General features: G+C 39.1%; 1 pseudogene; it reads left to right on the forward strand.

Moving 5' to 3' along the window:
* The first annotated feature begins 1,384 nt into the window (after positions 1–1,384).
* Positions 1,385–25,894, forward strand: part of LOC137241777 (probable Ufm1-specific protease 2) — a 33,481-nt pseudogene continuing 8,971 nt past the window's right edge.

The raw sequence follows: 25,894 nt of genomic DNA on the forward strand, positions 1-25,894 counted from the left end.
GTAAGGAGAATTTTTCAGCGTTAACAATTGATACGTCATCTTATTTATTTGATAAGTCATCGTAAAATAACCCACTACGCTAAAAAAGTCAATATATATGCCCCTATAGTTTTTGTACAATTATAAAGAAGAAAATAAGTTTATATCTGAAAAGGAACTGAAGCAAGAGCTAAAAAAAAGGCTTGTGAATTCACATTATCATTGCACAATAATAATAATTTCGCGAGATACAATGTTCCAATTTTGTTAAATAACATTAATAATTTTATTGTACAACCATTTTAAATTGGTTGAAAAAAGTCATGCGTGATTTACGTGTTTAATATTCTGAAGATTTGTAAATCCTTTTATTGATATTTCTTCTGAATATAAACTTTTAAAGCATTTAGCAGAGATCAATTTGTATGAAAAACATCTAAATTCGATATAAATCGATCAGTTATAAAGAAGATCAAGTGTGGTCAAAACGTTCTGGAAGAACATGTTGATAGCGGTGTGTTACTGCCAATAGAGTTCCAAATAAAAAAAAAAATTTGAGAAACCACAAGTACTAGAAAAATGCTTGAAAAGAATGGAGCAATATAATGGCGATTCCCATAACTTAAAAAATTTTGTTCAGGGAAAATTGTGGGCCAGTAAAATATCTTACTGTAAAGGCAAAGTTTGTATTCCATATTTTTTACTTTAGGTTGATGATTTTGAAATTAATAATCCACTGGCATCTCATACTAGATCACAGGCAGTGACTGCTTTATACGTATCATTCCCAACTTTAGAAAATTTGTTAAAACTAAATCATGTATATTTAGTCGCCCTCATTAAAGCCGAACATCAAATAAAAATTTGGAAATGACTTGACAATAAGTTCCTTGATTAAAATACTTACTCCTTTAGAAGTTAATGGTTTAGAGTTAAATATAGACGGTAATAGTAAAAGAGTTTACCTTGCTGTAGGACTTGCATTAGGTGATAACCTTGGCCTTAATCAGATTCTTGATTTCAGTAAATCTTTTAGTGCCAATCACTTTTGTCGATTTTGCATGGATTCAAAGGCAAATACTTTACGTTTGTGTAAGGAGAATCCATTGTCACTGAGAAATTCAGAAAATTATACTGAAGACGTGTGAGGACCAAATAAACCCTCATTAATTTGGCAAAACGACCCCACAACAACAGCAACACGGACAACAAAATACGACTCTCAGCCCCCTCGTGATCTGGCAGCTGACCCAGAAGAGGAACATAGAGGACGCATACACCGCTGGGTCCGGAACGTCGACCTGTTTGGCAAGAGCGTGATCCTCGCGCCCCACAACGCAGCCAAATACTGGTACCTGCTCGGCCTGGCGAATGCAGCAGTCACACACCACGTCACTGACACGGAATGCTGGCAGGAGCGGTACATATGGGTAGCGGACTCGATGCACAGGGCCAAAGTTCCGCACGCAACACAGGCTTGGGTGGATTTCCTCCGGTGGGAATACATACAGCGGTACGGGTATGACGGTTTTAAGGCCCAGGAGCTAGGTGTGAGGACCAAATAAAACCTCATTAATTTGGCCCAAACAAAACGACCCCACAACTTATTTAACAAAGCATTAACACAACAGCCAGTCACAAAAGGCCCTAGCAACACGAAAAACCAACAAGTCTCAGCAACACACTAGCGATCACAACACTTAATAGCAACACAACAAACTAACAAGTCTCAGCAACACAACGAGCGGTCACAACATTTAACAGCAACACGGTAACCATGAAAACGCAACCATTTGAGCTTGCAACACCAAACACAACAACCATAAAAGGAGCGACACAGCAGCACAGGAGTTAGTTAGCACGGAGCTGTGTTCGTGACCGGAGCTACCAGTGAAGCGTACCCCGAATGTGTAGGTTTTACCACCAAAAGAGATCGTTTCATAGGAGTGAGTCGTGGCTTCAAGTGGTTAATGTGTCGGTTGTACCACCAAACACCGCTTGAGACTTCGTTCACACACGCGTAGGTCTCCCCACAGTAACGCGCACCCGCGAATAGGTGACGTCCGCTCGCCTACGCCGACGTCGACCGGGCCGCGACGCATGGTGGCAGAGCATCGCCCAGCAATACAAGTGGACGCCGACGCAAAGCGTGGCAGAGCATCGCCTAGCAATACAAGTGGACGCCGACGCAAGGCGCGGCAGAGCATCACCCAGCAATACAAGTGGACGCCGACGCAAGGCGCGGCAGAGCATCGCCTCATCAATACAAGTAGTCGCCCGCGCAAGGCGCGGCAGAGCATCGCCTCAGAAATACATGTAGACGCCGACGCAATGCGCGGCTGAGCATCGCCCAGCTCTACAAGTGGATGCCGACGCAAGGCGCGGGAAAGCATCGCATCAGCAATACGAGTAGACGCCGACGCAAAGCGTGGCAGAGCATCGCCTCAGCAATACAAGCAGAAGCCGACGAAAGGCGCGGCAGAGCATCGCCCAGCAATACAAGTGGACGCCGACGCAAGGCGCGGCAGAACATCGCCCAGCAATACAAGTGGACACCGACGCAAGGCGCGGCAGAGCATCGCATCAGCAATACAAGTAGACGCCGACGCAAGGCGTGGCACAGCATCGCCCAGCAATACAAGTGGACGCCGACGCAAGTCGCGGCAGAGCATCGCCTCAGCAATAGAAGCAGACGCCGGCGCAAGGCATGGCAGAGCATCGCCCAGCACTACAAGTAGACGCAGACACAAGGCACGACAGAACACCGCGGCAGAGAGAGACGCCGACATAAGGCGTGACGGGCACAGATGCCACATACTAACGGGATCCATCTAACGGAATACGGCCGGACCGTTAAGGCCCGCCAGCACAGTCGAGGATACCGCTAGATCATCTAAGTGAATTTGCAAATGAAGTATACAAACACGTTTTCTTTTATATTGTATTATTTAAGCAGTCAATGAATAAAGTAAGTATTCTATTAAATCGATTATTAATCAATCAAACGGCGTGACAAAGAACTCACTGCTCAATATAATTCCTTCATTTCATGTTACAGAAAACTATGCTGTTGACATAATGCATGATATCTTTCAAGGAGTTGCACATTATTATCTAGCTAATATAATAAATTATTACATCCATAATCATATTTTTACACTTGATCAATTAAATTTTCTAAAAGAAACATTTTCATATGGAGACACGGAGGCATCCAATATTTGCAAAGATATAACTCTTTCCCACTTAAAAAGGAAACAGCTAAATACAACTGCAAAAGGGATGTGGACACTTATTCATTACTTACCCTTAATTTTAGGGCATCTAATTCCTGCAAATGATGATGTGTGGTCATTTCTTTGCGAACTCATTAAACTAATAGATTACCTTCTTAGACCAAGTTTAAATGAGCAACAAATTAATTAAATTGAACGTCTTATTGTGCAACATAACAGAAAGTACCTTGAATTGTTCAATGATCATTTGAAACCAAAACATCATAATACAATTCATTATCCAACTGTCATTCGAAATTCGGGGCCATCGTATAGTAAGGGTCATTTATAGTAGAATAAATTTTCTCTGGTCAGTGTCTATAAAGTTTCAGCTAAAATTCGCATATAACTTATTACAAGAAAAAGTTAATAGTTTACAATATGAAAACACAAATGAGTATAAATGTATTGATTTTGATTTTATTGAAAGTTTATTACAAGTCACAAAGATAGTATTTTACGCTACAAGCAAGTCAAATCTAATGGAACCTTATACACGTCGGGGCACTACTTAACGATAACGACCGATTTAAATACTGATATTTATATGGCGTCTTATTATGTAATTGTTGAAAATAAACTGTATGTTGTGGGTAAAAAAGTATTAATCGTCATTTACCCACATACATACAAGGCAACGAAGAGATAACTCACATACAGACACGCGCATATGGCTATACGAGGGGCTATAAACGTGTCTCTGTAGTTTATAGCTGGTAACCAAGTAGAAAATTCTAGCAGAAGAAACGTCTAGACATTTGGGCACATAGTATAAAAGCAGCGGAAGCTTAGTAATCTGTAATCAGTTTGATTTAAGCACGCTATCAGTTGCGAAGTGAAGTTTAATTGCAAAGTACTTTCAAAGCAGTCTAATAAAGACCATTTTGTAATACAGAATATTGGAGTGGATTATTGAACAGTTTAGCGATACGAACGTAAGCAGAAGGTTGCAAATAAGCGGAATTTCCCTAAATTCGTTACAATTGGTGTCAGAAGGAGAATTGTTGAATAAATTCTGAAGATTTCGAATACAACTTGGACATGGCAAAGTTGAGTGAATTAAGGATCCAGCAACTGAAAAAGGAGTTGGAGAACCGTGGATTGAATACAACCGGCAATAAGATCGAACTTGAAGCACGGCTACGAGAGGTAATGGATTTGGAAGGATTTAATGTGGACGAGAATGTCTTTTATCCTGATGTGGAAGATCCAGCGACTAAAATGGAGGAGAAGATAGAGACTAGCAGTGTTGAAACAAATATCAACCGAAATGTCATCTCAACTGGAATCGCAGGAGAACCGTATAACATCCAAGATTGAAGCACAAAAAACGCGTATTTCAGAAATGTCGACACAGATTACATCCAAGATGGAAACTCAACTGGAAGAACAGAAGATATATATGACATCTCAGTTGGCTGAACAGTTGAAAGCACAAGAGGCTCACATATCCTCGCAGCTGGAGGCGCAGGAGATAAGGGTATCATCGAAGCACAAGATACACAAATTTTACAACTCGAGGACAAAATCGATGCCGAGATTGAAACATTGAGAGGTCTTATACAGGAGCTGCAACTAAATCGCCCAGCTGTTTCAGCAAGCAATCCGAAGATAAAAACTCCATCTATTAACGGTTCTGTTCTTTTCCAGGTCTTTAAGCTACAGTTTGAAAAGACCGCAGCAGTGAACAACTGGAATACTGAAGATAAAGTTGCAGCTCTATTCGTGGCACTGAAGGGCCCAGCAGCCGAAATCCTACAGACGATTCCCGAAGGAAAGCGGAACAACTATGTACCGTTGATGGCTGCTGTAGAACAGCGGTACGGAATCGAGCATAGGAGACAGATATAACAAATGGAGTTACTGAACCGCTTCCAGAGGCCTAGTTAAACATTGCAAAGGTTTGCGTTGGATGTTGAAAAGCTGGCACATTTAGCGGCGGATGAACCCGCGGAATACACCGAAAGGGTAAAAATCCAGAGCTTTAATAATAGAATACGGGTTATTGAAACGAAGCGAGCGACATACGCAAACGCAAAACCTACATTCGCAGAAACGATATCACATGCTCTGATTCAGGAAACAGCATCGCTTCTGTATAAGCCAGCGTTCAAAGCACGCCGTGTGGAGGTAGAAAGGCCAGACTGGGTGAACACAATATTGAAAGCGCTGAAAGGATCGCAAAAGCGGAGGGAAAGCGTTATAAAATGCTTCAAATGCGGGAAGCCCGGTCACACTGCACGTCATTGCGATCTTGATCCAAGTTGTTTCAACAGCATGGGTGGTCCTAATAACAAAGCTGGAGGGAATGAGCAAGAGCGAGTAAGATGTAGATATCGAGAGCTAGCTCCAGCTATTGAATGTCCTTTGATATCTGGGTCGCAAATTGGAAGGAAATCAGGCAGTCTTACCGTCAGAGGGAATGTGAATGGCAAAGAACGTGTACTGAATGTAGATACGGGCGTATCTCATTCCTTTAGGCCGATCTGACTTAGTCAAAAGGTGAGTAAAACCGTTACCTGGAGGAAGTTTTCGTACGGTCACTGGCGAGTATAACCAAGCCCAAGGAGAAGTGGTATGTGAGGTCTTAATTGGAAAGGTCACGATTCTACATAAATTCGTTGTGGCAGAGATTGTTGATGAAGTCATATTGGGAGTGGACTTCTTAGTTGACCATGACATCAGGATCGATATGCAAAGAAGGATAATGCGCTATAAGAACCAGGATATACCACTTCACTTCAGTTTGGAGAAAGGGTTCAACAGTAAGCGAGTGCTGGTGGAGGAGATTCAACAGAGACCACAAAAGTCAAAGAAAGTAAATCGGGCAAAAGTTGATGGAATGAATGGGCCAAACAAATCAAAACCGAAGGTACCGGCGAGAAAAACAATGGCATTGACAAACCCTAATGGACGCACTAAAACAAAGGGAAGAATTTCACAGAAAGAATGCAAGGGTGGTTTCAAGCCAGGGCGCACTACTGTTGTGAACCATCAAGATGATACTGATGATGCAAAGTCAATCCGCCAAGATCAGGCTCTGCGAAGTAGTCCAGTGGCCAAACAACAGAGTGTGAGGCAACTAATTAGGATAGTGAGCGTTAAGATGAACCACAGGTACGAAAAGAAGAACAATTCGGAAGGGTTCGTGGAGAGAGATTTGGTACTGTTGTACAACCCTCACCGGCGGAAAAGTGTCCCATCCAAATTTGGGTGCAGTTGGGAAGGCCCGTGCAAAGTTGTTAAGAGGATCAGTGATACCATCTATGGCATACAAACCATTGGGAAACCACGAAATAGAAGGTTGGTTCATTTGGAGAGGCTAGCAGAGGTTAGATTGAGAGATTTGTCTGATCGGGACAATCAGACTTAGGTGGAGGGCAGTGTGACGAATAATACCATCTCTAAGGTAACTGAATAAAGGCACAACAAGAGAAACATTAAGCAAGCTACGTAAACACATTAATCGTCATTTTCCCACATACATACATACAAGGCATCGAAGAGATAACTCACATACAGATGTAGTCATCGGTGGAAGTATTACTCACATATATACGCGCATATGTCTATACGAGGGGCATGGTAGCGTATAGCTGGTATTCAAGTAGAAAATTCCGCAGAAGAAACGTCTAGACATTTGGGCACAGAGTATAAAAGCAGCAAAAGCTGAGTAATCTGTAATCAGTTTGATTTAACCACGTTATCAGTTGCGAAGTGAAGTTTAATTGCGAAGTACTTTCAAAGTAGTCTAATAAAGAACATTTTGTAATACAGATTATTGGAGTGGATTATTCAACAGTTTAGCGATACGAACGTAAGCAGAGGGTTGCAAATAAGCGGAATTTCCCTAAATTCGTTACAATATTTATCCAGTTGAGACTTTCGACGGTCCACCACTTAATTATCAAACACTTCCGACAATTAATGATAAGACCAAAGTATTTTTTCTAAAATCCCAGAATTTGAGATAGCTTTTTAGTTTTATTTATAATTTTGTTTACCTTTAATTAGACGTTTACAAATAAGCTATATTAGATTTACGAGTACATACAAATAAGCACATAATATTCTGGACAAAATCACAATTAACGATCTGAACAGCACCACCAACAGTGAATTTCAAGAGCCGGGAAGTTACTGTTTACTTCAAAACGTCGTATACATTCCTTCACAAGAAGAGCACCCTGAACATTTAATACTGCACCAGACTGCGCCACAACAAATGGGGCATTTTCCAGAAACTGTTGAGTTAATTCCACGCAACGAAATGCTGCAAAATACACAAATTGATGCTTAAGTAATTGCATTCGAAGATTCGTATGATGACCCTTTGGCTGATCTTCTAAAACCATGTAACTAATTTGAAGATCTTTATACATTTTTAACGTGTAAGTATTGATTTCATTTTTTAGCGAAGTGTATCTCATCATTGCCTTTTTCTAGCCGTAAAAGGAATAACAGTAGAAAGGCTTAAATATGTAAAATCAAGGCATTTGGATGAAATATTCGGTGGGCAGAAGATTAACCAAAAATTTATATTAGAACACAAGGTTTCATGCTGGCAAAGCGAGCAAGTAAGAAACGTTTTTAATATTTTGCCAACTCAGAAATAAATGTGTTTATTTATAAAGGGGGGGCTCCAACTTACGGCAGGAGGCAGAGAGTTGTAGAGAAACTAATGATATTAGCGAGAACAAATTCAAGAAATAGTAAGCTCTACTTTTTAAAGTTTTTGAAAACAGCTAAAAAAAATGATTTTTCACATATATGTAATACTCCTATATTGCTACAAAAAGCTAGGTACATTCCCAAACATCAGAGTGCCGATATATTGCTGTTTAAACGTTTTTGTTTTTGTTTTCAATTATCGAATTTACCTAAATTAAAATTTCTTCTCGCCACACTTATGCTGCTACAATCACAAAAATTTTATAGGCTGTCTTGTTTTGATTTCGAATTCAAAACACATTGCGAGCATTTTCTATTAGCAATATAGGAGTATTACATATATGATTTTTCATAAAATATATTCAACTTTATTTACAGCCCTACAGCGTTCATAACATTTTATCAAATTCTGAACAAGAAAAAACAGTTTTTCAATTATACAACGAAACTAAAATGCAAGCAAGAACATATGTATATCGTTCACGGCGTTATAGAATCTGTTATAGAATATGGCAATAGACTCACAGTAAAAAATGCGGAGATCTAGCGGATCAAATAAAATCACTATTTCCTACAGAATGCCGCGTAAATGCGCGTATTCGTCTTAATTGAATCCGAGTATCATTTATCTAATGTGAAATTTTGAGTGCCTTATAGAAATCCAAAATAACTATATCTTTTATAATAATTTAAATTGTTCAATTACAGGATACATATTTTTCACAAAAAAAAAAAACTGGCACCGAATGGTAAACTTTGGGACAGGTGTCAAGGCCGTAAACGATTCGTTTCGAAACTTAATCAAAATCCTAAGCGGCTGAAACTGCATAGTGAAACTAACGTGTCAACGACTAATATTGGCAATGAAGATTGCGAACAAATGTGTGCTGATCTAAAGCATATCAGGGATTTGGATACTGTACTAAAAAAATGGAAGGAAATGGTTTGGTATAGAAAAAAGCGTTTGTTCAATTTAGATTTCAATTTGCATCAAATTTAGATAACGATTATATTTATTTCAGCTTCGTTGCGCTTAATATACACGTAATTATCAGATTTGCACCGACGAAAGCCCATCTCATTTAAAAGAAAATCTATTTTATGGTTCCAATCTCGGCCCGCTTGCTTCAATCCATATAAAGATTTTTTCAATTTGCATACTTTATTTGGATAATCTTTGCTGACAAAATTCTCAGGTTGCCGCATGTACACTTCTTTTTCTAACACACCGTGTAAGTATGCTGATACGATGTCTATGTGGTTTACGAACAATTTATATCTAGCAGAAAGTGCCAGCACTAATCGAATCGTCGATTGCCTCGCAACAGGAGCATATGTTTCGTTGAAATCTTTGCCATAAATTTGCGAGCAACCCTGAGTGGCCGCTCTTCAAATACTCCAAAGCTCCTAATTTGGTATGTTTTTATACTCAGTTGAGCAGAGCTCACAGAGTATATTAAGTTTGAATGGATAACGGTTGGTTGTACATATATAAAGGAATCGAGATAGATATAGACTTCCTTATATTAAAATAATCAGGATCGAAAAAAAATTTGATTGAGCCATGTCCGTCCTTCCGTCCGTCCGTCCGTTAACACGATAACTTGAGTAAATTTTTGAGGTATCTTGATGAAATTTGGTATGTAGGTTCCTGAGCACTCATCTCAGATCGCTATTTAAAATGAACGATATCGGACTATAACCACGCCCACTTTTTCGATATCGAAAATTTCGAAAAACCGAAAAAGTGCGGTAATTCATTACAAAAGACAGATAAAGCGACGAAACTTGGTAGATGGGTTGAACTTATGACGCAGAATAGAACATTAGTAAAATTTTTGACAATGCGCGTGGCACCGCCCACTTTTAAAAGAAGGTAATTTAAAACTTTTGCAAGCTGTAATTTGGCAGTCTTTGAAGATATCATGATGAAATTTGGCATGAACGTTACTCCTATTACTATATGTACGCTTAATAAAAATTAGCAAAATCGGAGAAGGACCACGCCCACTTTTAAAAAAAAAAATTTTTTTTTCAGTAAAATTTTAACAAAAAATTTAATATCTTTACAATATATAAGTAAATTATGTCAACATTCAACTCCAGTAATGATATGGTGCAACAAAATACAAAAATAAAATAAAATTTCAAAATGGGAGTGGCTCCGCCCTTTTTCATTTAATTTGTCTAGGATACTTTTAACGCCATAAGTCGAACAAAAATTAACCAATCCTTTTGAAAGTTAGTGGGGGCATAGATTTTATGACGCTAACTGTTTTCTGTGAAAATGGGCGAAATCGGTTGATGCCACGCCCAGTTTTTATACACAGTCGTTCGTCTGCCCTTCCGCATGGCCGTTAACACGATAACTTGAGCAAAAATCGACATATCTTTAATGAACTTAGTTCACGTGCTTACTTGAACTCACTTTATCTTGGTATGAAAAATGAACAAAATCCGACTATGACCACGCCCACTTTTTCGATATCGAAAATTACGAAAAATGAAAAAAATGCCATAATTCTATCCAAATACGAAAAAAGGGATGAAACATGATAAGGTAATTGGATTGTTTTATTGACGCGAAATATAACTTTAGAAAAAACTTTATAAAATGGTTGTAACACCTACCATATTAAGTAGAAGAAACAGAAAAAGTTCTGCAGGGCGAAATAAAAAACCCTTAAAATCTTGGCAGATATTACATATATAAATAAATTAGCGGTATCCAACAGATGATGTTCTGGGTCACCCTGGTCCACATTTTGGTCGATATCTGGAAAACGCCTTCACATATACAACTACCTCCACTCCCTTTTAAAACTCTCATTAATACCTTTAATTTGATACCCATATCGTACAAACTCATTCTGAAGTCACCCCTGGTCCACCTTTATGGCGATATCTCGAAAAGGCGAACACCTATAGAATGAAGGCCCACTCCCTTTTAAAAATACTCATTAGCACCTTTCATTTGATACCCATATAGTACAAACAAAGTCTAGAGTCACCCCTGGTACGCCTTTATTGCGATACCTCGAAAAGGCGTCCACCTATAGAACTAAGGCCCACTCCCTTCTAAAATACTCATTAACTCCTTTCGTTTGATACCCATATTGCACAAACGAATTCTAGAATCACCCCTTGCCCACCTTTATGGCGATATCTCGAAACGGCGTCCACCTATGGAACTAAGGATTACTCCCTTTTAAAATACTAATTAACACCTTTCTTTTGACACCCATATCGTACAAACGTATTCTAGAGTCACCCCTGGTCCACCTCTATGGCGATATCTCGAAAAGGCGACCACCTATACAACAACCACCACTCCCTTTTAAACCCCTCATTAATACCTTTAATTTGATACCCATATCGTACAAACACATTCTAGAGTCACCCCTGGTCCACCTTTATGGCGATATTTCGAAACGGCATCCACCTATAGAACTAAGGCCCACTCCCTTTTAAAATACTCATTGACACCATTCGTTTGATGCCCATATTGTACAAACAAATTCTAGGGTCACCCCTGGTCCACCTTTGTGGCAATATCTCGAAACGGCGGAACTAAGGATTACTCGCTTTTAAAATACTCATTAACACCTTTCATTTGATACCCATATCGTACAAACGCATTCTAGAGTCAACCCTGATCCACCTTTATGGCTATATCCCTAAATGGCGTCCACCTATAGAACTCCCTCATAAAATAATCATTAGTGCCTTTCATTTGATACACATGTCATATAAACACATTCCAGGGTTTCCCTCGGTTCATTTTCCTACATGGTTATTTTCCCTTATGTTGTCACCATAGCTCTCAACTGAGTATGTAATGTTCGGTTACACCCGAACTTAACCTTCCTTACTTGCTTGTTATAAACTTAAATAAATCTTAGAACTGCGTGTTAAATAATATACTAAAAACATTTATTTAAGGTTGATACTGAATATCAATTCAGTTTCCCAGAAAATGAACTAAACTTTTCAAAATGGGACGATATTTGTAAAATATCTTCGGATCTCTTTGACCAAAGGATTAAGGTCCCACAGAGCAAGCTTCTGAAAAAAACGAGTATTTGAAAAGAAAGACACAATAAATACAGGTATAGTAAAATGCTTATAATTTTACAAAAAAAACAAATAAAATATTGGAATAACTAAATTTGTACCTATATTTGTTAGATAATTTTAACATTTACGTTATGATGCTGTTACATTCGATTCTATTGCCAAGTGGAAAAATCATAAATGGGCGTCACCCAAAGTTTACGATTTCCGATTCTCAAAGACTTTCACAGTTCTAGTTAGACAGTCTAGTGAAGTCGATGAAGTAGTTGCAGAGAAAAAAACACAGTGCATGGAAAATAATTGTACCCTGCAACCATTTGTTATTGCTGTGGGTAACGAATTTAATTTTAAAAATTGTATGTAACATTAGATGGAATTAAGTACGCATTTAATTCTTATATAGAGGCTGTTCAATATTGCTTTAAATTAATGTTTGTGCTGAATCTAAAATATCAAAACGAATGTACAAGTGTATGGAAATTTTTGGAAAGATATTTATGTATATATGTATATAAAAAGAAGTGTACATTTTGATTGTCACTCCATAACTCGAGAACGGCTCGACAGATTGCCATGAAATTTTTAGGAAAGATACAGGAAGGATAGATGATGGTTAGTTGATTTTGAAATCCCAAATCGGATTAGCCATTCTTACTGGGAGGCTAGAGTCTCAAGATATATAGCCTAAAACGTGGACCCGGGTACCCCTAGAATGTGCTTATACAATATGGATATCAAATGAAAACTGTCCCTAGAATATGTTTATACAATATGGATATCAAATGAAAACTGTTGATGAGTGCTATAGTACGGGATAATTTTCATACAACTGGAAGGCTAGGGTCTGTAGATATAGCCCAAACCGTGGACCCGGGTACCCCTACAATGTGTTTATACAATATGGATACTAATGAAAACTGTTGATGAGTGCTATAGTACAGGATAATTTTCATACAACTGGGAGGCTAGGGTCTCGAGATATATCCCAAACCGTGGACCCGGGTACCCCTACAATGTGTTTATACAATATGGATATCAAATGAAAACTGTTGCTGAGTGCTATAGTACAGGATAATTTTAATACAACTGGGAGGCTAGGGTTTCGAGTTATAGCCCAAAACGTGGAAAAGGGTACCCCTAGAATGTGTTTATACAATATGGATACTAATGAAAACTGTTGATGAGTGCTATAGTGCAGGATAATTTTCATACAACTGGGAGGCTAGGGTCTTGAGATATAGCTCAAAACGTGGGAAAGGGTACCCCTAGAATGTGTTTATACAATATGGATATCAAATGAAAGCTGTTGATGAGTGCTATAGTACAGGATAATTTTCATACAACTGGGAGGCTAGGGTCTCGAGATATAGCCCAAAACGTGGAAAAGGGTACCCCTACAATGTGTTTATACAATATGGATACTAATGAAAACTGTTGATGAGTGCTATAGTACAGGACAATTTTCATATAACTGGGAGGCTAGGGTCTCGAGTTATAGCCCAAAACGTGGAAAAGGGTACCCCTAGAATGTGTTTATACAATGTGGATACTAATGAAAACTGTTGATGAGTGCTATAGTGCAGGATAATTTTCATACAACTGGGAGGCTAAGGTCTCGAGATATAGCCCAAAACGTGGAAAAGGGTACCCCTACAATGTGTTTATACAATATGGATACTAATGAAAACCGTTAATGAGTGCTATAGTACAGGATAATTTTCATACAACTGGGAGGCTAGGGTCTCGAGATATAGCCCAAAACGTGGAAAAGGGTACCTCTAGAATGTGTTTATACAATATGGATATCAAATGAAAGCTGTTGATGAGTGCTATAGTACAGGATAATTTTCATACAACTGGGAGGCTAGGGTCTCGAGATATAGCCCAAAACGTGGAAAAGGGTACTCCTACAATGTGTTTATACAATATGGATACTAATGAAAACTGTTGATGAGTGCTATAGTACAGGATAATTTTCATACAACTGGGAGGCTAGGGTCTCGAGTTATAGCCCAAAACGTGGAAAAGGGTACCCCTAGAATGTGTTTATACAATATGGATATCAAATGAAAGCTGTTGATGAGTGCTATAGTACAGGATAATTTTCATACAACTGGGCGGCTAGGGTCTCGAGATATAGCCCAAAACGTGGGAAAGGGTACCCCTAGAATGTGTTTATACAATATGGATATCAAATGAAAGCTGTTGATGAGTGCTATAGTACAGGATAAATTTCATACAACTGGGAGGCTAGAGTCTCGAGATATAGCCCAAAACGTGGAAAAGGGTACCCCTACAATGTGTTTATACAATATGGATACTAATGAGAACTGTTGATGAGTGCTATAGTACAGGATAATTTTCATACAACTGGGAGGCTAGGGTCTCGAGTTATAGCCCAAAACGTGGAAAAGGGTCCCCCTAGAATGTGTTTATACAATATGGATACTAATGAAAACTGTTGATGAGTGCTATAGTGCGGGATAATTTTCATACAACTGGGAGGCTAGGGTCTCGAGATATAACCCAAAACGTGGAAAAGGGTCCCCCTAGAATGTGTTTATACAATATGGATACTAATGAAAACTGTTGATGAGTGCTATAGTACAGGATAATTTTCATACAACTGGGAGGCTAGGGTCTCGAGATATAGCCCAAAACGTGGAAAAGGGTACCCCTACAATGTGTTTATACAATATGGATACTAATGAAAACTGTTGATGAGTGCTATAGTACAGGATAATTTTCATACAACTGGGAGGCTAGGGTCTCGAGTTATAGCCCAAAACGTGGAAAAGGGTACCCCTAGAATGTGTTTATACAATATGGATACTAATGAAAACTGTTGATGAGTGCTATAGTGCAGGATAATTTTCATACAACTGGGAGGCTAGGGTCTCGAGATATAGCCCAAAACGTGGGAAAGGGTACCCCTAGAATGTGTTTATACAATATGGATATCAAATGAAAGCTGTTGATGAGTGCTATAGTACAGGATAATTTTCATACAACTGGGAGGCTAGGGTCTCGAGATATAGCCCAAAACGTGGAAAAGGGTACCCCTACAATGTGTTTATACAATATGGATACTAATGAAAACTGTTGATGAGTGCTATAGCACAGGATAATTTTCATACAACTGGGAGGCTAGGGTCTCGAGTTATAGCCCAAAACGTGGAAAAGGGTACCCCTAGAATGTGTTTATACAATATGGATACTAATGAAAACTGTTGATGAGTGCTATAGTGCAGGATAATTTTCATACAACTGGGAGGCTAGGGTCTCGAGATATAGCCCAAAACGTGGGAAAGGGTACCCCTAGAATGTGTTTATACAATATGGATATCAAATGAAAGCTGCTGATGAGTGCTATAGTACAGGATAATTTTCATACAACTGGGAGGCTAGGGTCTCGAGATATAGCCCAAAATGTGGAAAAGGGTACCCCTACAATGTGTTTATACAATATGGATACTAATGAAAACTGTTGATGAGTGCTATAGTACAGGATAATTTTTATACAACTGGGAGGCTAGGGTCTCGAGATATAGCCCAAAACATGGAAAAGGGTACCCCTACAATGTGTTTATACAATATGGATACTAAAGAAAACTGTTGATGAGTGCTATAGTACAGGATAATTTTCATACAACTGGTAGGCTAGGGTCTCGAGATATAGCCCAAAACATGGAAAAGGGTACCCCTAGAATGTGTTTTACAATATGGATATCAAATGAAAACTGTTGATGAGTGCAATAGTGCAAGATAATTTTCATACAACTGGGAGGCTAGGGTCTCGAGATATAGCCCAAAATGTGGAAAAGGGTACCCCTACAATGTGTTTATACAATATGGATACTAATGAAAACTGTTGATGAGTGCTATAGTACAGGATAATTTTCAAACAACTGGGAGGCTAGGAACTCGAGATATAGCCCAAAACGTGGAAAAGGGTACCCCTACAATGTGCTTATACAATATGGATACTAATGAAAACTGTTGATAAGTGCTATAGTACAGGATAATTTTCATACAACTGGGAGGCTAGGGTCTCGAGATATAGCCCAAAACGTGGAAAAGGGTACCCCTAGAATGTGTTTATACAATATGGATATCAAATGAAAGCTGTTGATGAGTGCTATATTGCAGGATAATTTTCATACAACTGGGAGGCTAGGGTCTCGAGATATAGCCCAAAACGTGGAAAAGGGTAGCCCTAGAATGTGTTTATACAATACGGATACCAAATGAAAGCTGTTGATGGGTGCTATAGTACAGGATAATTTTCATACAACAGGGTGGCTAGGGTCTCTAGATATAGCCCAAAACGTGGACCCGGATACACCTAGAATTTGTTTTTATATCATGGGTATCAAATTGAAGCTGTTGATGTGTGCTATAATACAGAGTAAGTTTCACACCGCTGAGTGACTAGGGTCTCGAGATATAGGCCAAAACATGGACCCGGATACCACTAGAATGTGCGTGTATTATGGGTATCAAATGAAAGCTGTTGCTGAGATCTCTAAAGTTCATTTTGAGATTCGATTTAGTCGCATCAACCTGGAAAAACTGATAAATATGCATACGAAGCCGAAATAAAGACAAGAATTAATAATACCCACATACCTATTTACATACGTCCTATTCGATTTGCCTGAAATTTCCATATAAATTTGCCTATATTATTATTTACGATGCTTTTTTCCGGGAAGTATACCAGAGACGGACTTGGACTGGGACTGGGATTAGGACTAGCACTGGGACTGAGACTGAGACTCGGATTGGGACTGGGACTGAGCCTCGGAATGGGACTGGAACAAAATACATACCACCCTCTGGGACTGGCAATAAGGGATGAAGAAGAAGGAGAAAAACTTGAGAGAAGAGAAAAGAGAGAAGGAAACTGAGAAAGAGATAGTATGAGACGAAGATGGAGATGAAGCGAAAAGGGCGGAGGGAGGAGTGAATAAAAAGATTAGGAAAAAGTGTAGAGGGGTAGGGCAGAGTTAGACGGAAAACGCTTATTAAAATGTATGCATATAGGCCAAATTTAGGGCAGAACAACGTCTGTCGGGTCTGCTAGTTTAATATAAAAACGAACGTATCCAATAATTAATACCTTCATAAATGATATTAACAATTTGATAGTGTCGTAATAATATAATTTTTTTTTTTTCTAATTTATTAATTTTCATGTATTATTGTAATAAAAAAATAATTTGTAAATTTGTATTTTACACAAATAACAAAGTCTTGAAGACGAAAAATAATTTAATAATTTATCACACCCATACCAATAGAAATCAACATAACGTGCAAAGAAAATGTCAAAATCATAAAGTGCCAATTTAAAAATATAATAAATAATAGTTTAAAAATACTACAAAACACGCTTTTATAGCTAAGCGAACTAAAAAGTAGAAAATAATTTTCAATTAAAAAGAGTTTATATAACAGTATTAGAAGGTCAAAAAATCATTTATAGTTAATCACCTCAAAATAAAATTATAATAAAATTTAAGTTATTAACAGAATAATTTAATTCAGATTAAAAAGCGTGTTGTGTAAATTCTTTTTAATTGAAAATTATTTTCTACTTTTTAGTTCGGTTAGCTATAAAAGCGTGTTTTTTTTAGCTTTTTTAAACTATTATTTAATTTTTTAGTTCAAGTAATTTTAAAAGTTTTTGTCGAGAGTGATGAAACCTCGAAACGCCAGCGGTCCATGGATGAATCCAACCCTACGCCACCGAAAAGGGCCAAGACGAAGGGAGGGTGGACGCGGTCTTTCGCCGAAATTGCCAAGGGCCGGTAGATCATTGGCATTATAGACGAGAGCAGCGAAGATGGCAGGATCCCGAAACAACAGTGGAAGTGGATCGAGGCCGCGCTCGCTACGGTGGCCGTTAAGGTTAAGAAAGATGCAGGGTGATTCCAGGGCAATGCCAAGCTAATTGCCTGTGACGACGCCAGGTCGGTAAATCTTTATAGGGCCGCCGTCACGCTGATAGGGGTGGTATATCCGGGCGCGCGCCTCAAGGTAGTGGAGGCGCGTGATATCCCCTCACGACCAAGGGCTAGAGCCTGGATTCCAGTGACGCCAACGGACCCAGCTGACATCCTGGAGCTGCGGCAGGAGTACAACCCGCCACAGGTTTGGAAGTCAACCCGGATAAAACCGAGCTTGTCTTCTTCACGAGGAGGTACAAAGTACCAAATCTTACACCGCCAAGAGGGCAATTGGCACCTCCTGGGGATTCTCCCCTAAGGCGACCTACTGGATTTACACAGCCATTGTGCGCCCGATTCTTCTTTATGGTGCCTTGGTCTGGTGGCCTGCACCAGCTAAAAGTACCTATCTTAAAATGCTTCAAAAGGTGCAACGGAGTTCGGAGCTCTGCATTACCGGGGCTCTCGGCTCCACTCCAGATTTCATTAGATACATACATGGATACATAGATACATAGATAGGTACAGGCCAAGCTAATAAAAGCGTATTAAAAAGGGCTCCAGTATGCTCTTTCGCAGATGTGCCATGCAGCCACTTCTATCATTAATAGAGGAATGCGTTTTTCGCATTATGTGCAAGGTTTCAAATCTATGGCCATTTGGGGTGGTCATAAGTTCAATTGACCTTATGTCCGTTAACCTTATGTCACCACACCATCACATTAATGCATTGTCAGCGAGCCTTGATACGTGTGCCAAGTTTCAATCAAACTTATGGCCATTCAAAGTGGTAATAAGGCCAATTGACCTTATGACCGTTGACCTTATGTCACCACACCATCACGTTAATGCATTTTTATCGAGTCTTGATACATGTGCAAAGTTTCAGTCAAACTTGTGGTCACTCACAGTGGTAATAAGGCCAATTGACCTTATGACCGTTGACTTTATGTCACCACACCTCCACATTAATGCATTGTCATCGATCCTTGATACGTGTGCAAAGTTTCAATCAAACTTATGGCCATTCAAATTGGTAATAAGGCCAATTGACCGTATGGCCGTTGACCTTATGTCACCACTACATCACATTAATGCATTGTCATCGCCCCTTGATAAGTATGCAAAGTTTCAAATTAATCAGACTTCTAGAAATCGGTGAAAATTAAGCTCAAAGATTCTGTTACATACATAGATAGATACATGCCAAGCTAATAAAAGCGTTTGAAAAATAAGATCTACATGTACGTATAAATTTTTTGTATTACAAATGAATCAGAAATTAAATAAATTATTTGTAAAAACTTGAAGGGCTTAACTAGTTTGACACTAAGGCTGTGTATGAGATTACATAAATTGTTACTAAATGTTAAAATAGAAGCAATTTATATATTTTCAGCTATAATTTTTATACTTGAAACATACATTAAACAAGTAAGGAAGGCTAAGTTCGGGTGTAACCGAACATTACATACTCAGCTGAGAGCTTTGCAGACAAAATAAGGGAAAATCACCATTTAGCAAAATGAACCTAGGGTAACCCTGGAATGTGTTTGTATGACATGTGTATCAAATGAAAGGTGTTAATGATTATTTAAAACGTAGTGGGCCTTAGTTCTATAGGTGGATGCCTTTTCGAGATATCGCAATAAGGGTGGACCAGGGGTGACTCTAGAATGTGTTTGTACGATATGGGTATCAAATTAAAAGTATTAATGAGGGTTTTAAAAGGGAGTAGCCCTTAGTTGTATATGTGAAGGCGTTTTCGAGATATCGACCAAACGTGGACTAGGATGACCCAGAACATCTTCTGTCGGGTACCGCTAATTTATTTATATATGTCATACTAAGATTCCAAGGGCCTTTGATTTCGCCCTGCAGAACTTTTTCATTTGCTTCTACTTAATATGGTAGGTGTCACACCCATTTTACAAAGTTTTTTCTAAAGTTATATTTTGCGTCAATAGTAAAGATATATCGATTTTTGCGCAAGTTATCGTGTTAACGGCCGAGCGGAAAGACAGACGGTCGACTGTGTATAAAAACTGGGCGTGGCTTCAACCGATGTTGCCCATTTTCACAGAAAGCAGTTACCGTCATAGAATCTATGTCCCCACCAAATTTCACAAGGATTGGTGAATTTTTGTTCGACTTATGGCATTAAAAGTACTCTAGACGAATTAAACGAAAAAGGGCGGAGTTACGCCCAATTTGAAATTTTCTTTTATTTTTGTATTTTGTTGCACCATATCATTACTGGAGTCGAATGTTGACATAATTTACTTGTATACTGTAAAGATATTAAATTTTTTGTTAAAATTTGACTTAAAAAAAATTTTTTTTTAAAAGTGGGCGTGTTCGTCTACATCCATCCGGACAGACGGACGGACATGGCTAAATGAATTTCTTTTTTCACCCAGATAATTTTGATATATAGAAGTCTATATTTATCTCGATTAGTTTATGCCGTTACGGATTACCGTTATGCGAACAAAGTTAATATATTCTGTGAGTTCTGCTCAGCTGAGTATAAAAATAATGTGTTATGCATTATGGTATACAAATTATAGCGAAAAAGTTTAAGTTTTTCATACTTACTGCTTTATCGACATTTCAGGAAGAACCTTTCGCAAATTATCGAAGTTTTTGGTGGATAACACCTAAGTTATATTACATAAAACAACTGGGATACTTGTACAATATGCAGAAGGGGTTTGGTTGAATATTGCACAAGTTACAGAGGATAAGCTACCGAAGTAGCTAGGTTGAAAATTACCTAAGTTATAGGGTACAAAATTACCAAGAAACGATGCAAGAATTTACCTTAGCTAACTTGGGTAAATTGAACCATTCTTTGTCAAAATTACCCAAGAAGAAAATTTAAAAAGCTTTTACTAAATTATTTTCGTTAAGATGATGAAAAAACTTAGTACGTTAATTATGCCTAAGTTTTAAGTTGTGGTATACGCGATTTTAAGTTAATTTTACAATAGTTTTTCTCTGTGTCTAAGTCCGGTTATTTTATTACCGTTACTACTCTGCCACGGCTCCTTGACACTCCTCCATGTTCAAGGCAGAAAAAATATTTGCGTGCTGAAGGTTTATCAGACGAATCAACATGATCAGATTTCAGATTATCAGACTTCATCTCCTCTGCCGCTTTCCCCATGCGCGGCTAAAAGTCTCTTCTCATCTGCCCTATTAAGCACGTGACCATCACTTCCGCCTTATCCCCGCATAGACTGAATAAAAACAGGGTTTTCACTGTCCGAATTGGTGGGGTCAACCTCCATACTTATGGGCGCTGGCTGACTCCCTGTCCACCGACTCCTCCTCAGGGAAACAACAGTCATATCCCCTGGTATCGGCCAGCAAAGTCCGATCAGTACCCTTTCTGTCAAAAAGAGTTCCTTGGAACCCCGCATTGAAGCAAATTGGCACTTGCCGACGAGGAGTCAGAAGGAGCAACGGTTGTGGTTGCAGAACCCGGCCAGTTCCATAATCCTTTATGGCTGGGAAAGTTCAGCAAGTTGCCTTACAAGAGGCGGATAGCCTTGATAATTGCTAAACCCCCAGACGGACTATCATCCTAATATAATGCGATAACCATTCGTCTTCGCACGCAGCCAGCACGAGCCCATGATGACATTCCGCATACCCGAAGGACTGCCGAGGCCATGAGAACTCCCCCATGACTTACATATAAACTCCAGAGATTGCGGAAGCCACACAGATTCTTCCCTAGAGAAGGCCACATTTCCCCTACCTCTGCCCAAGACACTCACAGTGATCGAGTCGACACGTTTAGGAATTTCAGGGAGGCATTTCCTTTGCAAGTCTTTTGACTCTTGCTGCCCCCTTCATATCGGGCAACTCCCCAGATGCACCCTCCAATGGACTGAGTCGGCGACACTCCTGCCCCACACCAGCATACGAGAATGCTTCTCAGACAACTGAGCTGCCTCCTGGCTGCTTCATATCTTCGAAGCAAAGTACAGATCACAGCGAGCCTTGGTTCTAGGAGATGCTTGTTTCCTCCATGATTTTGAAGCGGCGTATATTTCCAACAATTTTTCCGATGCGCTTTTGCTGACAGTGGTTACCGTTGTCGTTGTCGCCATTGCTATCGTCCTTTTTTATTTGTTTTTGGTGTTTTGGAGCGTGTGTAAATATAGGGGTTGCAAACCTATTTCCAGATGCAGCATGTAATTTGGCGTGTTGGAGGGAAAGGAAATCAGCTTTTTTATAAAAAATCTAAAGGGTTTCTCGACTTGGTCGAAATGGGCGACTCCCCATACTTGTGCGCCATAAAACATGATGGACCTGGAAGCAGCCTCAAAATTTTTATTTTCTGGCTCAAACAGATACAGAAGTTGTTAATGAAGCTTAACCACGTTGCGTTAATAGGGTTTTTAGCATCCAACAACTTTCAATCTAAGTGCTTAGTAAAAGATAACTGACAAGTGAGGAGAAGACCTAAGTATTTGTATTCGTTAACTCTTTCAATGTCTTCGCTGCCATAAGACCATTTCCAGGATCCAAGCATCCTACCACCTTTCCTAAATATCATGATTTTCGACTTGCTCAAGTTGACAGTTGTGCCCATTGGCTACAGTAGTCGCAAAGGGAATTTATCATTTCCTGAAGCTGTTCAGCAGATTCAGCAATTAGGACCAAATCATCCGCATACATAAGCACCTTTACCTTACTGTTATCAACCATGACGCCCCCGCACAGATAATCATTCAAGTCATTTAGGTATAAAGAAAATAAAATCGGACTTAAAAGGCAGCCTTGGCGGACCCCGTGAAAGATTGGACAGTTGCCCTCGAACAAAACCTTACAAGATGTATTAGCGTAGATAAGTCTCGAAATTTCAATTATATGAGTAGAAATACCATAGGAGGTTAGTTTGTTAAAGAGCATATTGCGGAGAATCTTATCAAAAGCACACGAGAAGTCTACAAAGAAGACAAAAGTTCTTCTGTTGCGTGAAAAATTTAGATTGACAATACTTGAAAGCACAAAGAAACCCTGCTTGGGACTCATCCAAGATATTGTTACAATCGATCCAAGAATTATGCGGTTCAGTAAGAGCCCAGAGAAGATTTTGTAGATAGTATCTAAAAGAGACAAACCTCTGTAATTTGTGGCAATGTTAGGGTCACCTTTTTTGAAAAGAGCGATCAAAATTGCGGAACTGAAATCAAATCAAATTTAGAAGCGCCTGCAGTTCATTGAGGAAACATTGCGGAGCAAATTTATAAAACTCATAACATACGCTATCCTGCCCTGAGGCTTTAATGCATTTGGCACTATCTATAACCAATTGAAGTTCCCAGTAGTCGAAAGGAGCATCAAGAAAGGGGTCAGTACGCTGAGGCATAGCCGAGTGTACACACGAGTCAATGTTATGGCGAAAAAGAAGATCCTTGAAGTGGGAATAGAAATCATGGATTTGGAGGTTGGAGCTTACTTTACAGCGGACATTTTTGAGAGAGTTTGCCAAACGCCACCAATCGCTTGAATTTCTAACAGTGTTCAGCTGTTCAATCTCTTTGCATCTCCACTCTAGTTTCTTCCGGTTGCAAAGCGTAACCTACTCTTTACGGAGAGCGAGATACTTAGCCCTATCGCATTCAGAATTCCTTCTTCTCAGTATATTTAAAGCGTTCATTACCTTTCTGCGTATGTTTGAGCACTGATTGTCAAACCACTCATTTTTCGGCGAGAAACGATAGTTTCCTTTGGCGATTTGTGCTGCCGACTTGACTTTTTCGGTAATTATAAACACTTTGTGATCAATAGGTACCACGGAGTATATATAATCGTTATTGCAGGAACTAGCGATAGCCTCTTTGTATTTTTCCGTACTGCGCGGTTTCCATGAGAGTCTGGCAGAAGATAAAGGCCCGACATAGTCGACCGTGGAATTTCGTAACGATCGGCATATGATCCAGGAAGTATTTTGATCCTACAGAAAAACTATCGATTAGGCCCAAAATGTCAAAAGAACAGATAGCATAATCGATAACTGTACGGCCAACCACGCCGCAAAAAGTAAATTCACCACTCAGATCACCATCCACCCTACCATTTAAAATAACCCCACCAAAGTCTTCAGCCAAACTAATAACTTGTTTGCCTTTATTATCTACTACCGAGTCCTTGGAAGCACGTGAGACACGAACATGAGACACTTCAGATAATGCTTCCTTTCCTACTACTTTGGATGAGCATACACGGCAGCCGAGGTCACCTACAATGCAAAATGAGCTGGGTTTGACATTTTCTAGAAATTTAGGAGACATGTAAACTCAGCATTCCACCGCGTGCAGTTCAAGTATTGCGGAATGAAACAGAAGACGGCATCACTTAGATGGAGAGACAAATATGTGCAACCATAAGCTGTGACGAATTTCAGCCTGTAGCGCGATTCAATACCACTTTTAAAACCAAACAAGCAACCACCACTAGCACGGCCAGCCTTTTGTGCTTTGGTTTCGTCTATCCAATGTAACTGATACTCTTTAAAAAGTTGAAAGAACTTTGATCTATCCTCAGCTAAAACAAGCGTTTCAAATAAAAAGAAAATATCAAAACTTCGAATGTAATTAAAAGCCTCCTTAAATTTAAATTTGCTATTCAAGTTAGCTATATTGTATGACAAAACCGAGAGATCATCAAAAACTTCCCTAGAACACGATACGTCGACATCATTTGAGGAAAATACTGAAAAAGTCTGATCTAAACCTAAATAACTACTACCTAAAAATCCTAGTTTTTTGACGTAGAAGCTCTCCTGAGCAGGTTCGGGAAATTTGTTGGAAGATCGGAAATAGTGCTCCCATAATACTCCTTCAACACAGAGTCAGATCTATATATGTGATAGATGTATATATGTGATGTTCCGCGAAAAGATCCTAACTCTTAGTTTTTTTTTTTAAGATTTATTACAAGTGAAAGTTTGTTCTAGAAATTGGTAAAAACCAGAGGAAGATATCTTGATTGCTTTTTAAGTTATTAGCAGTCAAAGTCGACAGTCATTGTGACGTATACATGCGAAAGTTAGCGCACACAAAGATTCTATGGAGGCCCATTATCATTTGATTCTGGTACAAATGTAACTCTTTTGGCTATTTTCTGAGCCTAAAATATGACGCGATTCTTGTAATTGTAAAAGCAGTAAAATGAGGTTTACGGTTTTTTATTTTTTTTTTTTTTATACTTAGCTGAGCAGAGCTCACAGCATAAACTCACGGCATAAACTAGTCGAGATAGATATAGACTTCTATATATCAAAATGATCTGGACGAAAAAAGAAATTCATTTAGCCATGTCCGTCCGTCCGCCCGTCTGTAAACACGATAACTTGAGTAAATTTTGAGGCATCTTGATGAAATTTGGTATGTAGGTTCCTGGGCGCTCGTCTCAGATCGCTATTTAAAATGAACGAAATCGGACTACAACCACGCCCACTTTTTCGATATCGAAAATTACGAAAAACCGAAAAAGTGCGATAATTCGTTACCAAAGACGGATAAAGCGATGAAGCTTGGTACGAGGGTTGACCCTATGACGCAGAATAGAAAATTAGTAAAATTTTGGACGATGACCGCGGCATCGCCCACTTTTAAAAGAAGGTAATTTGCACATCCTTGTGAAGTTTGGTAAGGGCATAGCTTCTATGACGATAACTGTTTTCTGTGAAAATGGGCGAAATCGGTTGAAGCCACGCCCAGTTTTTATACACAGTCGACCGTCTGTCCTTCCGCACGGCCGTTAACACGATAACTTGCGCAAAACCCGATATATCTTAACTAAACTTAGTTCACGTACTTATCCGAAGTCACTTTATCTTGGTATAAAATATGGCCGAAATCCGACTATGACCACGCCCACTTTACCGGTATCGAAAATTACGAAAAATGAAAAAAATGCCAT

This window comes from Eurosta solidaginis, chromosome 2 (genome assembly GCF_040869045.1).
Source record: "Eurosta solidaginis isolate ZX-2024a chromosome 2, ASM4086904v1, whole genome shotgun sequence".
Taxonomy (NCBI): Eukaryota; Metazoa; Arthropoda; class Insecta; order Diptera; family Tephritidae; genus Eurosta; species Eurosta solidaginis.